This window comes from Leptodactylus fuscus, chromosome 5, assembly GCF_031893055.1.
Source record: "Leptodactylus fuscus isolate aLepFus1 chromosome 5, aLepFus1.hap2, whole genome shotgun sequence".
Lineage (NCBI taxonomy): Eukaryota > Metazoa > Chordata > Amphibia > Anura > Leptodactylidae > Leptodactylus > Leptodactylus fuscus.
In genome coordinates, this window is record NC_134269.1 from 70,929,719 (window position 1) to 70,949,526 (window position 19,808).

At 39.0% G+C, this 19,808-nt stretch overlaps 1 protein-coding gene and 1 pseudogene across 1 annotated transcript in view; one reads left to right on the plus strand and one right to left on the minus strand.

The window, feature by feature from the left end:
• ADAMTSL3 (ADAMTS like 3) overlaps positions 1-19,808 on the minus strand; it is a 312,808-nt gene that overhangs the window by 165,987 nt on the left and 127,013 nt on the right. The window lies entirely within an intron of this gene.
• LOC142202944 (RNA polymerase II subunit A C-terminal domain phosphatase SSU72-like) lies at positions 17,564-18,288 on the plus strand (annotated as a pseudogene).

Below are 19,808 nucleotides of genomic sequence, written 5' to 3' on the forward strand. Positions count from 1 at the left end.
ACAAAAAAACGCAGCGGTCCCCTAGTGTCCCAGGCCCTGTGGCAGCTGCCTCCGCTGCTTCCCCGGTAGTTACGCCAATGATTGTATGCATCCAGACTCCCTTTTCTAAGTGAGCATCCTTGCTGCTAGTAGGATTAAGACAAGATGCTAACACATGCTGGTTAAAATAAAACAATTATTACTTAAAGCAACCTGTCAAGTTGAACAGGAAGTTTTATCTGCAGGAATTCTATTATACAGTAGGAGAAGCTGAGCAGATTGATGTATAGGTTTGTGGGAAAAGATTCCATATAAATTGTATCAGATTCATTTATATTTCTGTTGTTTCTATGCTTATGAGTCCAGTGGGAGGTGTTAGTTATCTCTGTATGCGTGGAAGGAGCCAATCATTGAGTAACCTCAATATGTGATTGGTGCCTATACACACACATACTTTTTTTTTCCTATTTGTTATAATAGCCTCCTTGCTGTTTTCTAGGAATTATCATAAAAGCTATATTTTAGTGTACTTTATTATTTATTTTTTGTCCAATATAATTTAGAAAAATGTACAAAACAAATCTACAAGTATACAAATATATCCTATTGGGAAATTCTAAGGTAACAAATTGAGGTTCTCTGTTCAGGATCCCCAATCTCGTCCACATGGACAAGCAGTTGCAAAGAGTGAATTTCACTCTGGAGGACCTGTCCTGTCCTTCATTACAGTATATGCAACCCAATGGTTGAGTTTGAATGGACAGGGTGTAATGCTTAATTTCCCCTGTGAAGGCGCGGCAGGAAAACTGAACACTTTCTACCAGCTTTCCCCACAGTTTGTGGCTGATCTTTGTGAGTACCAACAAGGGGGAAGTTTTTGCTCTTCTTAATGTCTAATAAGTAGGGTTAATTCATTTGGACAACATCTTTAAATAAATAGTAAAGCTCTGTATGATTGATCTAGAAGCATACACAAAACCCTTCACTGTAAGACTATTGTACTTATTTCTCCTTGTCTCAGTTGCCCTTAACTTAATTCAAAAAACAGAAATAAATAGGGAAAATGTTATATGCGATGTTCCACTGACCAATCCCAATGCCACTTCAATACTATGGAAAAGAGACCCTCTCTATTAATGTTGAACTGAACTTAAACAGCTTGCTGCTTTCAAGGGGACTCTCAACTTTCATGGAAGGTTCAGTCTCTTCTATCCCACTAGAAGGTCAAGGACAGCCAAGATCTGTAAGGTTCATTATTGTATTTAGCCTTGTGAAGTTCCAATAAATCTGTAAGCATTGCACATAATAATAATTCATAATAAAAGTACTGCCTGTTGAATGGAATGAGTATGTATGAAGTATGGGACCAATGATTATTGTACCAGCATAGAGATTCTATAATGACTTACGACTTTGCGTTCACAAGACATTTGCTCAGTTCCAGTTTGTACAATACATTATTCTTCTGTTAGGAACAAGGTTGCTACAAACTCCAAGGGAAACACTGTAATTAAATTATTCTGCGCCTGTTTTGTGGGCAGCTTATGAAAAAAGTAATAGAATCTTTAGGCAATATCCTTAACATGATATAAGCAGATGTTCCCAATCTATGATGGATTTTTGTTTTCAGAGCCATCTATACATCAGTAGCCTGGCATTGTGATTAGATGACAGCTTCTTGCAGTTTGTAATCTTGGAGTATGAGTGCAATTTGGCTGGGTTCGCTGGTGTAAGATGCCTGCCGTGATGAGTGTTTAATACCGGCTTTTTCTACGATATCTGATTGCATAGTCCTGTTTGTGCCAAAGCTCTTAGTGCACATATCCCTTCCTTTCAACTCCTTCCCAGCCTAAGGCATAGGCAAAAATGGTTTAAAGTAAACAGAATATAATAAAAAGCATCACAAATCACAGGGTAACAGTTTTAAGAACAATGTGAATTCAATGTGTGTGTTATTAGCGGCATCCCTAATTCTTAAAGCACAGAAGAACGTCAACCTCTTTTGCAAACTTACATTTTACCAACGTTACGAACAAACTTCATAAAAGCTCAAAATATAAGACACTGAGGCAGCTCACAAGAAAATATCTCAAAGTCCACTCTCAAGTCTGAAATTAGGAACAGGTTTCAATTGACATGTTAGGGGGGTCAGAAAATGAATGAAAGAATGAAAACTGCAGTGCAACTTTTTAACTTGAGGTAACCGCTAATATAGTCATATGTCAAATGTCACAGGATCCATAGCCTTTTAAGGAGTTGTCCACTTTAAATAAATTCATTTTATTATTTGTATAATGAAAAGTTATACAAATTTCCTATATAGTTTTTTTGTATAAATTCTTCACAGTTTTCTAAAGCTCTGCTTGCTGTCATTCATTGTTTACTTCCAGTGGATATAAAAGAGTCCATGCTCATGTGATATATGGTCCATGGTCATGTGAAGTACAGTCTATGGTCATGTGATGGACACACTTGAGCACAGCTTGCTATAGTCACAGCACAGTAATCAAACAGCCTGGTAACACGCTGTGCACCTGTATATTCATCACATAGCCATGAACTGTATATGACATGACCATGACCTGAGTTTTATCCACTGGATGTAAAATATCAATGAGAGCAATCAGAGATCTAGAAAACTAAGAAACTGCTACAGAAAGTATATTACAATATTTTATAACTTATCAGTATACAAACAATAACATTAATTTGCTCATTTAATATGCCAATTTAGCTACTATCCCTACAAATACTGTGAGATCCATGACTTTGGCTATGTAGATACACATAGATTAGGGGGAATACTATCCTAAACCAGAGCTCCCTGTTTCATCAGAAGTGTCCTAGCTTCTTATATGATGTATTGACCAGGTCACGGTACAGAAAAAAAAAAGTCAAGCCATATCTTTTCTAGATTTTGACGCTGAACTAGTTTAACCACTATAAAAATGGGTGGCTTGTGTGCTTCTGATATGGACTACCCTTCTAATAGCTATAGCTGCTAAGAGTCTAATGAAGGATATTACTGCATGTTCTAGCTCTTTCATTAGACTACTAAAAGACATATGTGACAAACTAAATTTAAATTAAGAACAAAGCTGATAAAATAGAAACTATACAAGCCCGCTGTCAATATGCCAGATATTACATATCAAGTTCTTTCTTTGTCCATTATTAGAATGACAATGCCTATGCTGAGAACGCAAAAAATCTTTCCATTGTTTAAGCATTTGTCACCTCTGAGTGATGGCTATTACTCTAATCCACCACCTTTCTATATATAAACATGGATTTACTCATACGAGAATTCCTTTTCTCTACTCTTTTATGTAAAAACAAAGTGCAAATATTCATTGTGCCATCAGCTGCAAAGTTAACATCAAGAAAGATGGTTCTTTTTGGAACACCGGTATTGCTGGTTTTAAAGCTTTAACACTTTTGCGCAAAATGCTGTGGGAAAAGAGAAAACAGAAGCACAAAAATGAAAACTGACCTGGTCCGGAAAGGATTAAAGGAAGTGTCACGATAACCATCTAATACATTAAACCTACTGCACATTGTGACTGGAGGCAATACATAACACAAGGATCTAAAGACCAAATCCCAATGTCATAACCTGCCTACTACTGGTTGTACAGTACAGTACAGTACACTAGACATAACACAGTCTATCACTTTTATCTTGAGTGGTCTGTCAAGTGATATGCCTTATGATCCAAAACCTCTAATAGATCCCAATCACCCATCTTTGGCCCACTAGGAAGCTGAATAAAACTGGCTAAGGCTACATTTACATGACCAAGGTGCCAAACGTCTTGCACCAGGGGGGTGGCCGTGAATAGCCCCCATTCACTTAAATTGAATTTAATGCCGCTCTGTGACATCCCTTATAAAAAACAGATGTCACATGGCCATTATTCACTATCGCGTGAATATAGCTTAATACTTCGATATTGACAGTACTTTCGTACACAGCACATATGTACTGTGACTTTCACACAACCTGTGTGTCAGATTAATGTCAGTATAAACAGAGTTGACATTGTGCCCCAAATGTTTACAGAGTATTCAGACAAACAACAAAGTGCTAACCGGCTGTGTTCTCAATAAACAGTTTATACAATATAGACAAATACCATTCTACTGCAAAGCATGCAGAGCTCCGCTGTGCAATGGTGACCTTTCAGCTATGTGTACAAGTCACTCATTCGTATTATGGAGTATTTCCAATATCCCATATATATATCTCAGCTATACAAACTCTGCAGTAAAGTACTTGCCTGTAATAAGGGTTCTCATTGTTTTCCGTAGGTTACATCAAAGGTCATAGCCTATTACCCTTGCAGGAAGGTGATGTTTAGTAAGATAAGATACATGGAGTTATTTGGTAGCCACCTCAAGATAGCAAAATAGCCACTTTACAAGGTTAAAACAGGTCGCACATGTCAGATAACTGTCAGCTTGTTCAGCCAACAGCTGTTCCTCCTGACTTCTCCCCAATCCCATACACATGCCGACTCACATACATATGTTCTTAAAAGGGAGAAGACATACTAATGTCAGACATCTCTGGTAGCAGCCTGTCTCTGCTGAGAGCAAAAGATCAGGCATGTCGGAATCCGACAACCTGATCCTTCTCTCCCCTTCTCATCTGCGCTGGTGGAGAGTCAGGACACCCCTTACACATGTTCATATGATAATATTTACTGTGTATGTAATTTGGTCAAAATGGAATACGTAGCAGCTGTTTTGTAACTTATTACTGCACCTACCTATACAACTGACCTATGCACTCGTGACAACTTGCTCCTTTATGTCTTAACCCTACAAAACAACTTTATCAGAGTAATTTTCCTGTGACATTAGAGGAGTCAAATTCAGCTTAAAAAGAATCTGTCACCTCTCCTGACATGTATTCCCCATGTAGTAACAATTCTGGAACATATTTTCGTAGGATTCGCAGGACTTAGGACTTCATAGGACTTACATACTGCGATGTTATTCCTCCTAGAAATCTATAAATATATTACGTTTTACCAGCTGAGGGTTTATCATTACAGATTCTGGGAAAAGAACACACAAATTTGTCCTTCTTAGTGGGGAAAAAAGAGAACTTGCTGTAGTGCCAGCTTTCGGAAGGTAGCATCCTGAATTCTAATGGTATGATCTGAGATTAAGATCAAGTTCGAATATCTCCTTTAAAAGGAGGACAGACCTATTTGCAGGCCGCTGTTTTGGAGTTATTGTCCCATATCAGTGCCAAGAAGGGGTACTCAGAGCACCACTTCTCACCCATATATCAGCCGCCCAGTACTCTATTTCACATTTCCCAGAAACAGCTATCTTCAGTTGGGTCTGTACTAGAGATGAGCGACTAGTACTCGATCGAGTAGGTGTTCGATCGAATACTACGGTATTCGAAATACTCGTACTCGATCGAGTACTACTAGCTGTTCGAAGTTAAGATTCGATGCAGAACCAGCGTTCATTGGCAGAATGTTATACATTGCCAATCAACGCTGGTTCTTCTCTTACCTTTAGACGTCTTCTCCCTGCACAGCGTTCCCGCGTCCTTTTCCGGCTCTGCATTCACTCTGCTTAGGCATCGGGCCTGGGCAGAGCCAACTGCGCATGTCCGCGTGGGCACAGGCATACGCAGTCGGCTCTGCCTAGGCCCGATGCCTAGCAGAGTGAATTCAAGGCCGGAAGAGGACGCGGGGACGCTGCGCAGGGAGAAGAATCCATCCCAACCCTCACTCATGGACTTGATAAGTAGAATTTGATTGAATGATGTGTACCCCTGAAACGAGCATTTCCCCCCTATAATGGGGTTCGAAACCCGTTCGAACAGTCAAACAGTGTGTGGCTGTTCGAATCGGATTTCGAACCTCGAACATTTTAGTGTTCGCTCATCTCTAGTTTGTACCTTTCGGATGAGTTATTCTGGCTTGGCTTTAACCCCAGATTATGTCTCTAAATTTCAGGACAACCATGCACTGATCTATTGGGGACTATCTTCCAAAACTCAGTGCTCGAGCAAGTTTTCTTTTTTTTTTCACCAAGGAGGACATATTTACATATTCTTTTCCTAGAATCCTAAATGGGTCATGTACAGTCTCAAGATCCAGCACGTGGCAAAGTGGCCTAAAAAGGCAAAAGACCCCCTATGGATTCTACCATCAGATTGTGCAGGGACACACTCTTTTGCCAAGTTAAATGGTATCGCCCAATTGTCAATTATTTCATAAATTTCTTAGAGGAATAAGAGAGGAACACAGAATTATTAGAAAAGATGTTCTAGAAATGTGATATTATGCAGAATACAAGAACTTACTAAAATATACAACTCAAGATAGCTGACAGGTCTTCTTTAAGTTCTTCTTTTACTTCATCGTACAGGAAATAATTTACACGTCTAAGGTTTTATTGTGATGGTATTAGTCCAGCTGTGTGGGCTAAATAAACAAGCATTGAACAAATGTGAGCCAGCCGCAAATATTCATTGTAAAAGTAGCGATACTGATTAAAAAACCACAAATGGCTTTTATCTGGAATCATGTTTGTGCATTTTCAAGGTAACATGTCTGCTGGGAAGAAAGCACAATCGTGGCCTTGTCTTATAATGTACTGACATGTCTTCTACCCTTTCCCCTCTAGAAATATCTTAATGTTTTTGCTCATAATTAGAGACATATATACAATTATAGTCTCTTGTACATATCTGGGTATAGACATGACATATTAAGCTGTGCCCTGGCAATCAATATCTAGCTTTATGCCATAACAAGGAGCATCTTTTCAGTCTGCAGAATCAAAGAAAAGAATAATGTAAAGCAGATCTGGGTTACATAGGTAAATGAAGCTTATGCCTTATGGGAATTATCGAAATTTAAATGAGTTCTTAGATCCGAGAGGTTCTTCTGAGACTAGACCTCACAACCTATTAGGAGCTCACCACATACTTTGGAAAATTCCAACACATGCGCAAAATACTGGAGAAAATCCTAACTTATATTTTTTTAACCACAGGTCAATTCCAGCCTTTGATAAAATGCAGTGAGCTGAAATGACGTCTGGAAGGGAAAGTTTCTTCACAATGTAAACCAGAAGGGCAAAGGTGCCTGAAGCAATCCAAGGAGCATCCTTTAAGTACTATGCTCAGAAACAACTTGATCTTTACTTATATTGTACAAGGGTGTACACTGGGAGCGAGGCAGTAAGGGACTGCATACATAACAATTCCCAGCTCTGTATTGGTATGACCCATAGTGTAATAATACAGTAATAATAGAGCAATATCAAATGAAAATGGATGACGGCCATGTATAGCATGTAGACCACTGATGGAAAAGGAACAGGATTATCATTATTTAGACACTAAAAAGAAAATTCTCTCAATTTTCTGGAGAAACGGTTCGATGATAGAATTTTTCTTTGTTTTTTCAGTTGTTAATTCACATATCCATAGTCAAAGTTTCGCTAAGGCTCTGTTCACACTGGTATCACAGGTTCTGTTTTGACAGGATCCATCATTTATACATCGCCACCCATCATGATCCACTAGAGTCTTGTTTTATCCCAATAAGTTTGTTATGTTTCCAAGTCTCTGTTATTTTAGCAGATAGAGTGCAAGAACATACTGGAACAGCAATGGAAAACTGATGGAAGGAATCATATGCAAGTGTTAGTTGTGCTTGCTGCACAATAACCATTTAGGGCTAAGTTCACACGTACATTGTCATTTCCAGCTTTGTGTTCCATGGTAGGGAAAGAAAAATGACAGAGAACTGGACCAATCACAAGATGGATACCCATTGTCCCCTGATGGACCTTGACCTCCAATGGAGTTGAACAGGTGGTTGTTTAACTCCACTTTGGTGTATGTTATGTGAAGAATGGCTCCGCATGCTGCCTCTGACAGATATGAACTCCTCAGATAGCTGTTAAAGCAAGAACAATGGCTGTGGATATTTGTGGACACTGAATATGACTGATTGGCACCAGTAGGCATTCACAGCCAACATTGATGCATATATGGTCTCTGATCTTCTGATGTCATTTAAAGGAAGTCTTTCACCAGAACCAAGCATATCATCCCAGTCCCGCAGATAGGTTAGGGTCACCTGAATCAGTGTTTTTCCTACGCCAATCCTTCTCTTGTTGAGAAATCAACATTTTTGTCAATATGCAAATTATGTATTTGAAGCAATTATGGCAATGCTGTAGAGAAGTAACGGAGGCACGATGACTGTCAGAAGGGCGTCTCTCACAGTCAATCAAGAACGTCCTTCTTCATAGTAGCGTCTATTGCGCTGTACTTTGAGAGGAGGCATTCCTTACTGCCCAGCCATGACGCTGAGCAGTGAGGAACAACCGCCAAACCCCCCCCCCCCCACTGCTGATAGCACTCATCCATAGACGAGTACTAGGTGGGCGTTCCTCCCCACTCATCGTTCCTCCCCAATGGGCAGTAAGGAACGCCTCCTCTCACAGTACAGCACTATAGACGCTACTGTGAGGAGGGGCGTTCCTGACTGACCGATAGCTCTTCACCTGGGGCACAGAATGTGAAAACTGATAGTGAGTTGAATTCACCGCACTGATGGCTTTCTAGCGGTGTATTACACCGCATGTGCCCCAGGAGGTGAAAGGTCCTCTTTAACTTAACCAATTGTTAGGATCATATCCTCCATCTTTGTATTCTTTTCAGCCATCTTGTAATTTTCTTTCATATAAACTTTATAAGTAATGTCTGTTTAGAGTCTAAGAGACCCCTTTAGGGGATAAGGCGTGTGGAATGTTTATGGATGGGTTAGAACTCCTTATCTGTTTGTGGTAAGGGTCTCATCTTTGAAGGTGTGTGTAGAAATAGGTTCTATAACCTGTTGATCGTCAGCCTAAGACCGGAGTGGTCTGAGCAGTATGTGATCATTATCTCTCTTGCTGTGATATATACATCTAGAATTAGTGTAAGATGTTAGTTTACACATAAATATTTTAGATTCTTCTTTATTTCATGAGAAAGGTCATCCCAGTTTGGAAAGTAATAATGAGATGCAGATTACATTAGGCCTTATCCAATAGTCATGTGCCACAGCTTATGTTATAACTCTTCAACCAATCATGTCATTAGAATAGTCCAACCTGCTTTTGTCTGTATTGTATTTAAACTACCTTTTTGCCCCATTAAAATCAGAACTCACTTGATACACTATCAGCTGTGTGTGTGTCTGTGTGGCTTCTCCAGGCCCCAAAGGATGGGTGTAGTCCATCCAGGCCTGTTATTTAATTTGGAGCTCTGCAACATACTCTATTATGAGGACCCCTTGATGTCCGTAACACTATCTATCTATAGGCCTGGAGTGATATGTTGGGCTCTAGTTACAGACTTTCTTTAAGGAATTTTTGTACAAAATGACAACCTTTCCTGACACGACTGCCTAAAAACACTAATGTATGGCCATTTTTAGTATAAACGGACTGCAGATTCAAACGCCTAGTCCATATTCTTGGTATGATTTCTCATGTTATATAAATTTATATTAGATTACAACTATTACCTCTGAGGTGTGATTAGCAATATGCATAAGACAGACGAAGACCATATAATGTTATAGACTGTATAGTTGTTCATTCTTCCATTCTCCTTACTACTTCCAGTAAATGAATGCTCTTGGCTTCCAGCAGATAACATTAGGCCACATAAGTAGATAATATGCACATGCTTAATCACCTAATCTACAATATAGTTATTTCCTGACTGCCTTGAAGAGGGTAATAACATACAGCCCTATGTACTGGATTAATTATGTCGTAGGGAAAGTAGCAGACAATATGCTCAACACACATAAAAAATAACACTAATGAAATGTTCAAAAAGAAGCGACTGTTTGAACCCATAGCCGAGCCTCCAGATGATGGATTTCACTGGGGTTAAATATGAGGCATACATTCTTCACAAACAGACACAAAAATGATGCACAAGCACAACTATTAGGCCATGATTTAACTCCCCGTAACAAGCTATCAAAGGGAATTAAAGCATGGGGGATAATAGACATACCGCCAGACTGGCTTCCAATACAGGCCCCTATTCCCTCAGGAGAAATTTGAAAACCACTGATCTCCGCTAGTACATTTAATTTGTACATTCCTGCAATAACTCAATTGGGTTCCTTCTAACTTTTCACTTAGCACACATGAAAAAAGAAAATCAGACATTAGTATTTGTCCTTGTGCTATATGGTACTGCCAGCGTCTGGCTGGATATCATACTCGTAATTGTGTTTGTTTTGCACTGGATGAATTTATTTTGTGTTCTGCCAAAGTGTCCTTAAATTTTACAACTTTCCTTGCAGTTAAAATAACCTTGAATACATTCGCCCATCACACTGTTTTTTAGTTTATGCTCCGAGGCCAGTTATTTTATATATCCAGAAAGCTTTGCATGTCTGCACAGTTCACTTTTTATAATTCTTTCTAAGTCTTTCTGAGTTCCACAGAATGTACTGTTTGTACAACATTCTTTGAAGGAAGAGATCTGTCTATCTATCTATCTATCTATCTATCTATCTATCTATCTATCTATCTATCTGTCTGTCTGTCTGTCTGTCTGTCTGTCTGTCTGTCTATATATCTATCTCTATCTCATCTATCTGTCTGTCTATCTGTTTGTCTGTCTATATATCTATCTCTGCTATCTCATCTATCTATCTATCTATCTATCTATCTATCTATCTATCTATCTATCCTACTATTATGTTGAATGCTAGTGACAAAAAGTACAGGTTCTTAAAACTTGGCCTGCACAATTTCAAGAATCCCTCAGAACAGTAAACAAAGACGAATGACCTTGGGTTTAAAACATTAACTGGAACATCCCTTTAAATATGTTCTTTAGGAAGGAGAACACTTTATACTAAAAGAAATAAATTTAAAAAATCAAGCTCTGTTTTAAATGATTTTTTGGGACTTACCCAGAAATACATAAATTGAGCCCATCTGTGGAATATAGGGAAAAAACGGTAACAGTTTTGCTCCATGAATCCCTATAAACACAACTGCAGAAAATTTCAGCATAGCCTGTAATTTTGAGCCTATCTGTCTTCTTAAACAATGGGTATAGCTTAGTGGGAAAGGGAAATGTAGCATGGATTAAGATATAAAAGCATGGATTAAGATATAAAATTTCCTACGAAATTTTAGTGCAATGTAAACTAAAAGGTGGTGTATAGGAGCATAAATAAAGTCTTGAGGGCCCGGGTAATCTTATGTCCGGGGCCCCCTACCTCATCCCTAAAGAGAGTTCTTGATAGTGATGGTTACAAGTGCTAAGGAGTTTAATCAGCCTTAGTGTGGTTAGGGTAATCTCTGGGTATCCTTGGTTTATTGGCCAGATGGAAGCTGCAATCTCAATACTGATGCCAGTGTTTATTGGCCCCCTAAGGCTCCTGGGCCCCGATGCGACTGCACTCTCAGCACCCCCTCAAGTTACGCCCCGGTGGTATAAACTTGGACCACATGCTAAAGATGTACCAAATTTGTCATCCAGCATCAGCCACTGCAATAAATAGGGTGCATGATTAGTCCACGTTTCCATTGTCTAAAGATATTAGATTAGACTGTCCTTGAGACCGACAGTAGTTATTGCATGAGAGTTTAGGGACTTACAAGGAATTATGGCAAAAGTAAACAAAAAATTTCTATCAATTTTTCATTTAGCAGTGATTTTTTTTGTAGTTTCCAGAGAAAGCACATACAAGCTCGCTAGTATCTATAGCAAGATGGACCACAGTACATACTATATGTTAAACACTATCATTTTTGCCTACCTGCACCTGCCACTAGGCGGAGCTTGGCTCCATTCCCACGGAGTAACGCGCCGCTCATTCGGACACGTAAACACGTGTCAGAGTGAGCGCTGTAAACTAGAATCCCATTGACTTCAATGGGTGCCATCTTACGCACGCTACATATTGAAATCAATGGGAGGCTTTTTAACCCATTGATTTCAATGTGTAGCGCGCGTAAGACGGCACCCATTGAAGTCAATGGGATTCTGTTTTACAGCGCTCACTCTAACACGTGTTTACGTATCTGAATCAGCGGCGCGTTACTCTGTGGGAATGAAGTCTTACTGTAAATGGGCTTAGACAGGACCCAATGAACTCAATGAACCTCTGATTGCAGGCTAAATCACATTGTGGTATAAAGGAACAAGTTGTACCCACAATGGCGCCTCTTGGTGTTGTAGTGTTGGTCAGTTGTTCAGGATAGACAGGAGAGAAAGTGGTCTTTCACTTTGTTGTTAGAACAAATAACTGCTGCTCCCCTAGGGACCACTTCATATTTGGAGTGTATTTGGGGAGTACTGCCCCTCTCTACTCTACGTTCTAAAAGGCTGACATCACATAATGTTCAGGCTGCTCTTAGCAGTATATAGAAGATGATACAAATCAAACATAGTGAAAATAAAAGGGTGACTACCCCCAAACAGTGGGTATAAGTGATTTTTAGTTTTGTTTCTAATGTTTTCTTATGATCACCCTGCTAAATTTTTCATACACTAACAGCTGGCCATGACTTTCTACGCGACACATCACCTGACTTGACCAAATGCCAACAAAACTAGTCACAGTCACCAAATAACTCCCTTTCCACAACGACCTCATTAATACAACCAGAGCTAACTTTACAGCATGCCAACATGCGCACTTTTATTACAGCAAAGAAAAACATGAGAAATCCCTAATCACCAATAAATGTCCTTGTAAGTAGCAACCATTCAGTAGCACTAAAATCCTATATAGAAGCTGCTTTTGTCATTTAGGCAACTTTGTCATAAAATGATATTGAGATCAAGATGGGTTCAACTTAAAGGGGATTTCCACCCAAAATATATCAGGGACTATATTAAATGAAAGCAGTAGCCAATGTTTATTTTTATTACAGAGATTTTCTTAATCTTCGAGGTGGCAACTAATTTTGCCAGTGGCAACTAGAAGTCCAGCCATATTGGTTGTCACTTTTGATTTAACTACTCTTGCCAGGTCAAGTTGGAACAGAAACCATCCACAGGTACTTATGGATAGTGGGTTTAGATGTTAAGATGTCTGTGCCAAGTTAAACACAACCTTTATACTTACACAATTGTTCAATGAAGACAGGGAAGTAGACCTCAGAAATCTGTAAATAGAGGCAGTGACTGTCATCATGTGAGCTGAAGTTCTTTATATTGGTAATCACTGTGCTGCAAGCACTGGCGGCTTAAAAACAAGTGTGCTGCACAGAACTAAGAAAGATATTGGGAATGTAAAAATTCCTTCTGATCTTTGGTAGCATCACCAGGTGACCATTCAGACATAGTCTTATGTATTCATTAATAAACTCTTTTAAGTACTTCTCGACTCTTCAATGTTCAAATTCCATAAATAAGAAATACTTCCCTGTTTTCCTTATGGGGGCTAGTATGCATAGCTGATGCATAAAATGCACATAGCATAAAATACCACACGCAATATACACATAGTTATTAATAGCCTGCTTTGTGTGGAAATTATTCTTATATCACCCTTCATCTTCCGTTACAAACATTTTCTACGCTCTGCTTGATAGGCACAGATCTGTTTGTTATTCTGTTTCTCATTTGGGCGGTTTACAAGTGGGTGGCTGGTAGGGCATTTGTCTCCCTGCTGGAGTTTTCCTTCAATATACATGGGAAGGGTCGATAATTCCATGGCAATTCCAACAACTTCATCTGGTTTATGTGATCACATCAGATCAGATCCCAGTTGGACACTGCGTATAAACATATATAAGTGAGGGGAGGGAGAAGGGGCCTCCAGAATGTAATGACGTAGAGATGTAATAAACCATAGCTCTGCAAGTGGAGAACAAGTTGAATGTCAGCTTAGCAATGACCAATGCATTCAAACTCATGGTTCACTTCCAGAAACTCAATCTGTGGTGTATTAGCAGTGATTTAGGGTTATCTGTTCCAAGAATCCACCGCCTTAGTACAGATAAGGATTAATTCATATTTGTATAATGGAAAGTAACACATTTTATTTTATGCATTTTACTTCTCCCATGACATATATATGGCATTAAACCGAAACATTCTTCTTTTCACAAGTAAGATAAAAGTTGTTAGTTCCATCAGCAAGTAACACATGTTGTACATGAAATCGCTTCTTGGTGTATCGTGTACACTACAAACTTTACCAACTATCTGCCCATTGCAAATAAAGACCTGGCTGTCAAATGACATCCATGTTGTTTTAGCAACACCTATTTTTTCTATATAACTCACAGTTTTTTATTTCAGTCTGGTTTATAACATCAAGTGAGAGGTATTTTAGCAGAGTGTTTATGTGGCCAGTATTAGTGAAGAATACCAATAGGAGTAGGTCATCCACCTAACGTGAGATGTGACCTCCTGTGACACAACCATACTAACACAGTTCTTTATAATTATGACTGCCCAAAAAGTAGAAGAATTGGACAGTAATGGAAAAGAGAAAATACAATTGTGATAGGACAAAATTACAATGGTCTTTTAAGTGTATGTACTATAGTGGTATACATAGTGGATAGGTGGCCACATAACAAGGACACTCCTGTTAAGTTGTAGGGGTTTACCACTCACAACGAAAGGGTCATATTTTTTCCTCACTTTGCAATATTTTAACGATTTCTGGGTTTATTTTCCACTTCTCTTTCCTTTGCTGCTAACAATGCAGGCCCTTTGGAAAGTAGAGTCCTGCAGGGGTTAATCAGAGCTGGGCACCAAGGCCCAATAACAGCAGCATGATCTGCTTCTATACTGTATGCTTGTTGTTCTGAGCACATCACATCACTACCACCAAACATTGATATTATTGATATTAACCCCTTCCCGCCGATGGCACTTTTTGACTCCCTGACCAAGCTCGATTTTTCAAAACTGGCATGTGTCACTTTATGCGGCAATAACTTTGGAACGCTTTAACTTACCAAAGTGATTCTGAGATTGTTTTTTCGTAACACATTGTACTTCTTGTTAGTAATAAATTTTGGTTGATATGTTTTATGTTTATTTATGAAAAAATAGGAAATTTGGTGGAAATTTTGAAAAATATGCATTTTATAAAGTTTGAAATGATGTGCATTGCATACAGTCAGACCGCCAAAATTATATCATAAATCTCATGTCCCAGATCTCTGCTTTATGTTGGCATCAAACTTTAGTCACCCTTTTATTTTTTATGGATATTATAAGGTTTACAAGTGAAACAACAATATTCAAAATTTTCAAGAAATTTCCAAAACCCATTTTTTAAGGGACTAATCCAGTTATGAAGGGGTTTCGAAAGACCCTTGTATTAAAACCCCCCATAAATCGCTGAACTTGTTTCTCGCCGTGTGCCTGTGATTGTTATGGCATCTCAGCAGCTCACTGGGACACCATATAATGAGCGTGTTGTTGGTGTTGATGATCCAACCAGCGTTTCGGCTGCTCTAAGAGCCACTTGATGCCTAGCTTGATCAATCTTCCTCAACTCTGCTTGACGAGAAGTCTGTTGACTTTTGTCTACCTTCATAGCTCTCGTTTTTTTGATAATTTTGTGACAAATTTGATTTTCATTTTCCCGGCATGTTTAAAATTGGAAAACTGCTAATTTGGATTAAATGGGTTTTCCCATCTTAGTATCTCAGCACTCTGCCTGCAGTGTCTGCTTCTCACTTGTATTTATCTCCCCCTCCTCCCTCGGGCTGAACAGGACACAGAATACTTATGCAGATCAGATAATATGCAGATGATTTTACATAATGGACTCATTGTTATCTGTGTGTTTACATAGAAAGATAACAGACCTGACTATCAGCAAACTGCAACTAGGTGAATGATTGTCTTGCCGGCAAGAGCAGTGTACTATAGTATATTAATATAAATTCATAACAGTCGTGAAGCCATGTTATTTACCAGGATAAAAAGTAGCCAATGTGTTAATCCAGGTTACAAAATATCTATGTGTCAAATTTCATCCAAGTCGTTAAGCCGTTTTTGAGTGATTGAGTAACATCCAAACATACAAACATCCAAACTTTCACATTTATAATATTAGTAGGATAGCACAAATGCTTGAATAGTAAGGGCCAAGTGAGAAGATAATGGAGAAAATAAGAAGTTATATTCAGAACACGTACTTTTTTTTTTTTTTTTTAAGAGAGTGGTTTGATATATTTGATACTATTTAGTATGAAGTTGTTCATAGCAGGTTTTTATCCTTATATTTCTTTTTTATGGTAAGTTCTCGCTGGTCTCCTCCAAAAACTCTATGTTCTTAGCATGTATTTTCCAGGTACATGACATATCATAAATTGGGCACTTGGATCACCTTACTGTAAGTGAAATATTCTGCTACACAAGCCATTAAAAGTAAAACGACTGTCTCCAGATTCTGTTCTCTGACAGACTGAGTCCAAACAAAACAATACCTTCTGAAGCCAACAAGTCTGTACCAAAATTTGCTGTCAAGAAATATCTTTTAATAGCATTTTGTTGGAACTTTCCCCTGCACAAAAGCCAGTCTACACGCAGTTCAACAATAACCCCAAACACTTTCACTGGAATGATGGCCCACTCCCATGGGGGGCTCTCGGGTATCTGCATGTTTTTTACATCAATGGTGTATTCACATAAAAATTCTATACTAGTGGCGATTATATGGAGAAGATAGAATTTATATAGAGCGCCTGCTCTAAACATCACTATGAAACCTATGAATGGTGTAGCAGAGTTAGATTGGTCACTAAAGGAGTTATATAGAGAATAATAAAGCTTACCAGTGCATTCCTCACACTGGATATGCTTTATTTCTAATATAGGAGTATGTCCCAGAGAGCCCCAAAGATAACTGGGTGCTGGAACTGTGTGATTGCTGCTTCCCCTACAGATCATTCGGCTATCTGACATCACTGACTCCTCTCTACTCTGGCCACAGGTCCACTAGCTTATATATTAGCAATAAACCTTAACCAGTGCAGGGAATGCAGTAGAGAGCTTTATGACTCCCTGGATAATACCATTAAGGGAACATTGTGGCAAATTTAATAAAACTAGTGTTTTGCACGCCAGTCATAACAAAGGCTCCAACAGGTGCAGGGCATGACTGATTTATAAAGTGGCTCTGCCCTCATCATAAATCAATTGTGCGACAGAATGGAGATCTACCCAAGTAAGAACTTTGGCCTTGTGCCTAATGTGTGGCATTATATTATACCTCCAGGCCAGAAAACAGGCATAACAGGATTCATAAATTCTCCCCATTATGTTAAAAATACATAATTTTAGAGATATTTTACCTCTCCCAACTTATCAACTTCTTCCCCTCTGGAACTAAGAATAGGGGAGCATTAGGTAAAGGTTTGTTCTAAGTATCTTATCTTAACTTTAACATTCCTGTAATGGGAGTCTATCTCTAGGAAGCTCAATATCAAACCAGCCAAGGTAAGGGTCAAGCTGAGCACCATCATAACCTCAGCCGGTCCAATAAATGTACCATTGGCTTGAAAAATCTGTTTTTACTAAGCAAATGAGCTCAGGAGACGGCCCGACCCCTCACCCTACTGTAACAATGCCGTCCACCCCTGACTGTGTAGCTGTGGTGTGTTCCAACAACCAGAGCTGCAACATGGAGGTGCACAATATTCTCAGCAAACAATCCTTCAATGTCCAGTTATTTGGAACAGGAACACATGATAAACTTTCAGGCCCAGCCCCAGACAAGCTAAATGTTTACGATTTCAAAACCACATATGCTCAATGGCCTCCTTAAGAATGGCAAAGAACTATATACACAGAACAGTATTTTATATATTTTGGATAGAAACAAGAGGCACAAACCATAACTAGAGAGATTTCAGACCTGCAAAGACCACTTCGACCTGGTCATTACCTACGAGAAGAAAGTCCATGATCATATAGTGGAAGACTTGACCTCCAGAGAGCAGGAAACCTGTCAGACCATGCACATCATCAATGTTGACATCCAGAATAATCACAAAGAGGCCACACTAGGAGTTTTCCTCATCTGTGAACTTTGCCAATGTATACAACACACAGACGACATGGAGAGTAAGATAGATGAATTGCTACAGGAATATGAAGACAAAAATGGCCAGACCTTTCTCCATACTGTCTGCTTCTATTGGCGCAAACCCGCTCAGACCTTCATCTTCTTGATTATGTTATTATGGCGCATTTCCCAGAAAAATGTGTTTGTTTCCTCCTTTGTTTCCAGCGTGACCACTGAGGCCAATCAATAAGATAAGATAAGATCATCCTTTAATAGTCCCACAATGAGGACATTTCAGTGATATTTTCATAGATGGAACAGTAGTATATAACAAGAGAGAAAACACATACAAGCTCATGGCAGATAGAGAAATCCTAGGAATCATAGCAACTAAAAAGAAAGAAACACAGACACACTGCAGAATCATTTAGTTCTCTGTGCGGAGTGAAGTTAATAATACAGCCCGAACGTGGTTGGAGGACACGAGGAGGGGGTCACAGCATGTAGATATAACAGGCAGAAACGTTTTCACAGAGGTGGGGGACATATGCATCTATCATGATAACATGTGGCAGTTCGGTATCTTGCATCAGCACTATTGTCCATAAACCACAAAAAATGCCCCAAATGTCCTTCATCACAAGCTCTCCTCCTTTCTTCTTACCTTAAAGAAGGACATGGGACATCATAGATGACATCCTAGTTCCTTTTCTTAGGCTAATGGGGCCTCGGGACCACTTTCAAGGAAATGGTGCACCTACTGGACTATCAAAAGGAATGATGGTACTCAGCTTAATGTCCCTACAATGTTGGGTTTGACATGGAAAGTTCTTGGTGACAGACTCCTTTTAAAGGTATTACATGGTTTATTTAAAAGAAGCTTAAGAGGATTCTCTCAATAGAGTCCCCTTCATGAGCCAGCATGGAGGGTGCTTATAAGTAATGACTTTAGCTCCAACAGACTCAGACAGACAAAGCTAGCCATTCATCACCGGAACTGTGTGTCTGGTTATGGCTTAATGTGGCATAAACAGCCAAGAGACGAAGAAACTTGACTCCAGTGATGAGACTCAGCAACGCACCCCCATTTTTCTGCCTGCTCTTACAATCAGAAGTTGTACAACTAAACTCATGTCCAAGTTGACTTGACAAATCTCAATACAACACATCACAGATCTCTCTTTTAATAAACTATGCACATCTCTCACTGGAGTATAATCTTGGCAGGTTTATAACCTTTGGAGGTAAATAATAAGGTATCCATTCACTGACAGGCAGAATATACTTTTAAAGAAATCTGTCACCAGAGCCCATTATGTTATCCCATCTCTTCATATAGATAGATTAGGGTTTCCCCCTTAGGGTCTGGTGCCTTCATTACCGATATATCACTGTTCTTGTCAATATGCAAAATTAGCTCTTTCAATATTGGCGTTGCTATTGCTCCAAATAGCTAAGCAACAACACCCTCATTGCTCTAAATAGCTCATTTGCATATTGACAAAAACAGTAATATCTTGGCAATAGGGCACCAATTTACACGGGGATAAGACCTTTTCATTCATGTGGCACTAACCTATCTATCTGAGGGGCTGGGTAATGGTAATAGACTCCCTCCCCAATAAATATCAAAGCATAGGGTATATTAGAATGTTGTATTTCTCTTCACCTTACAGGAATTTTTTGCTACTTTAAATAGTTATGGCATTTACAAATGAACAACTTCATCAGAAAATAAAAATAAATCCTTGATCCCACAACCCCTCTATG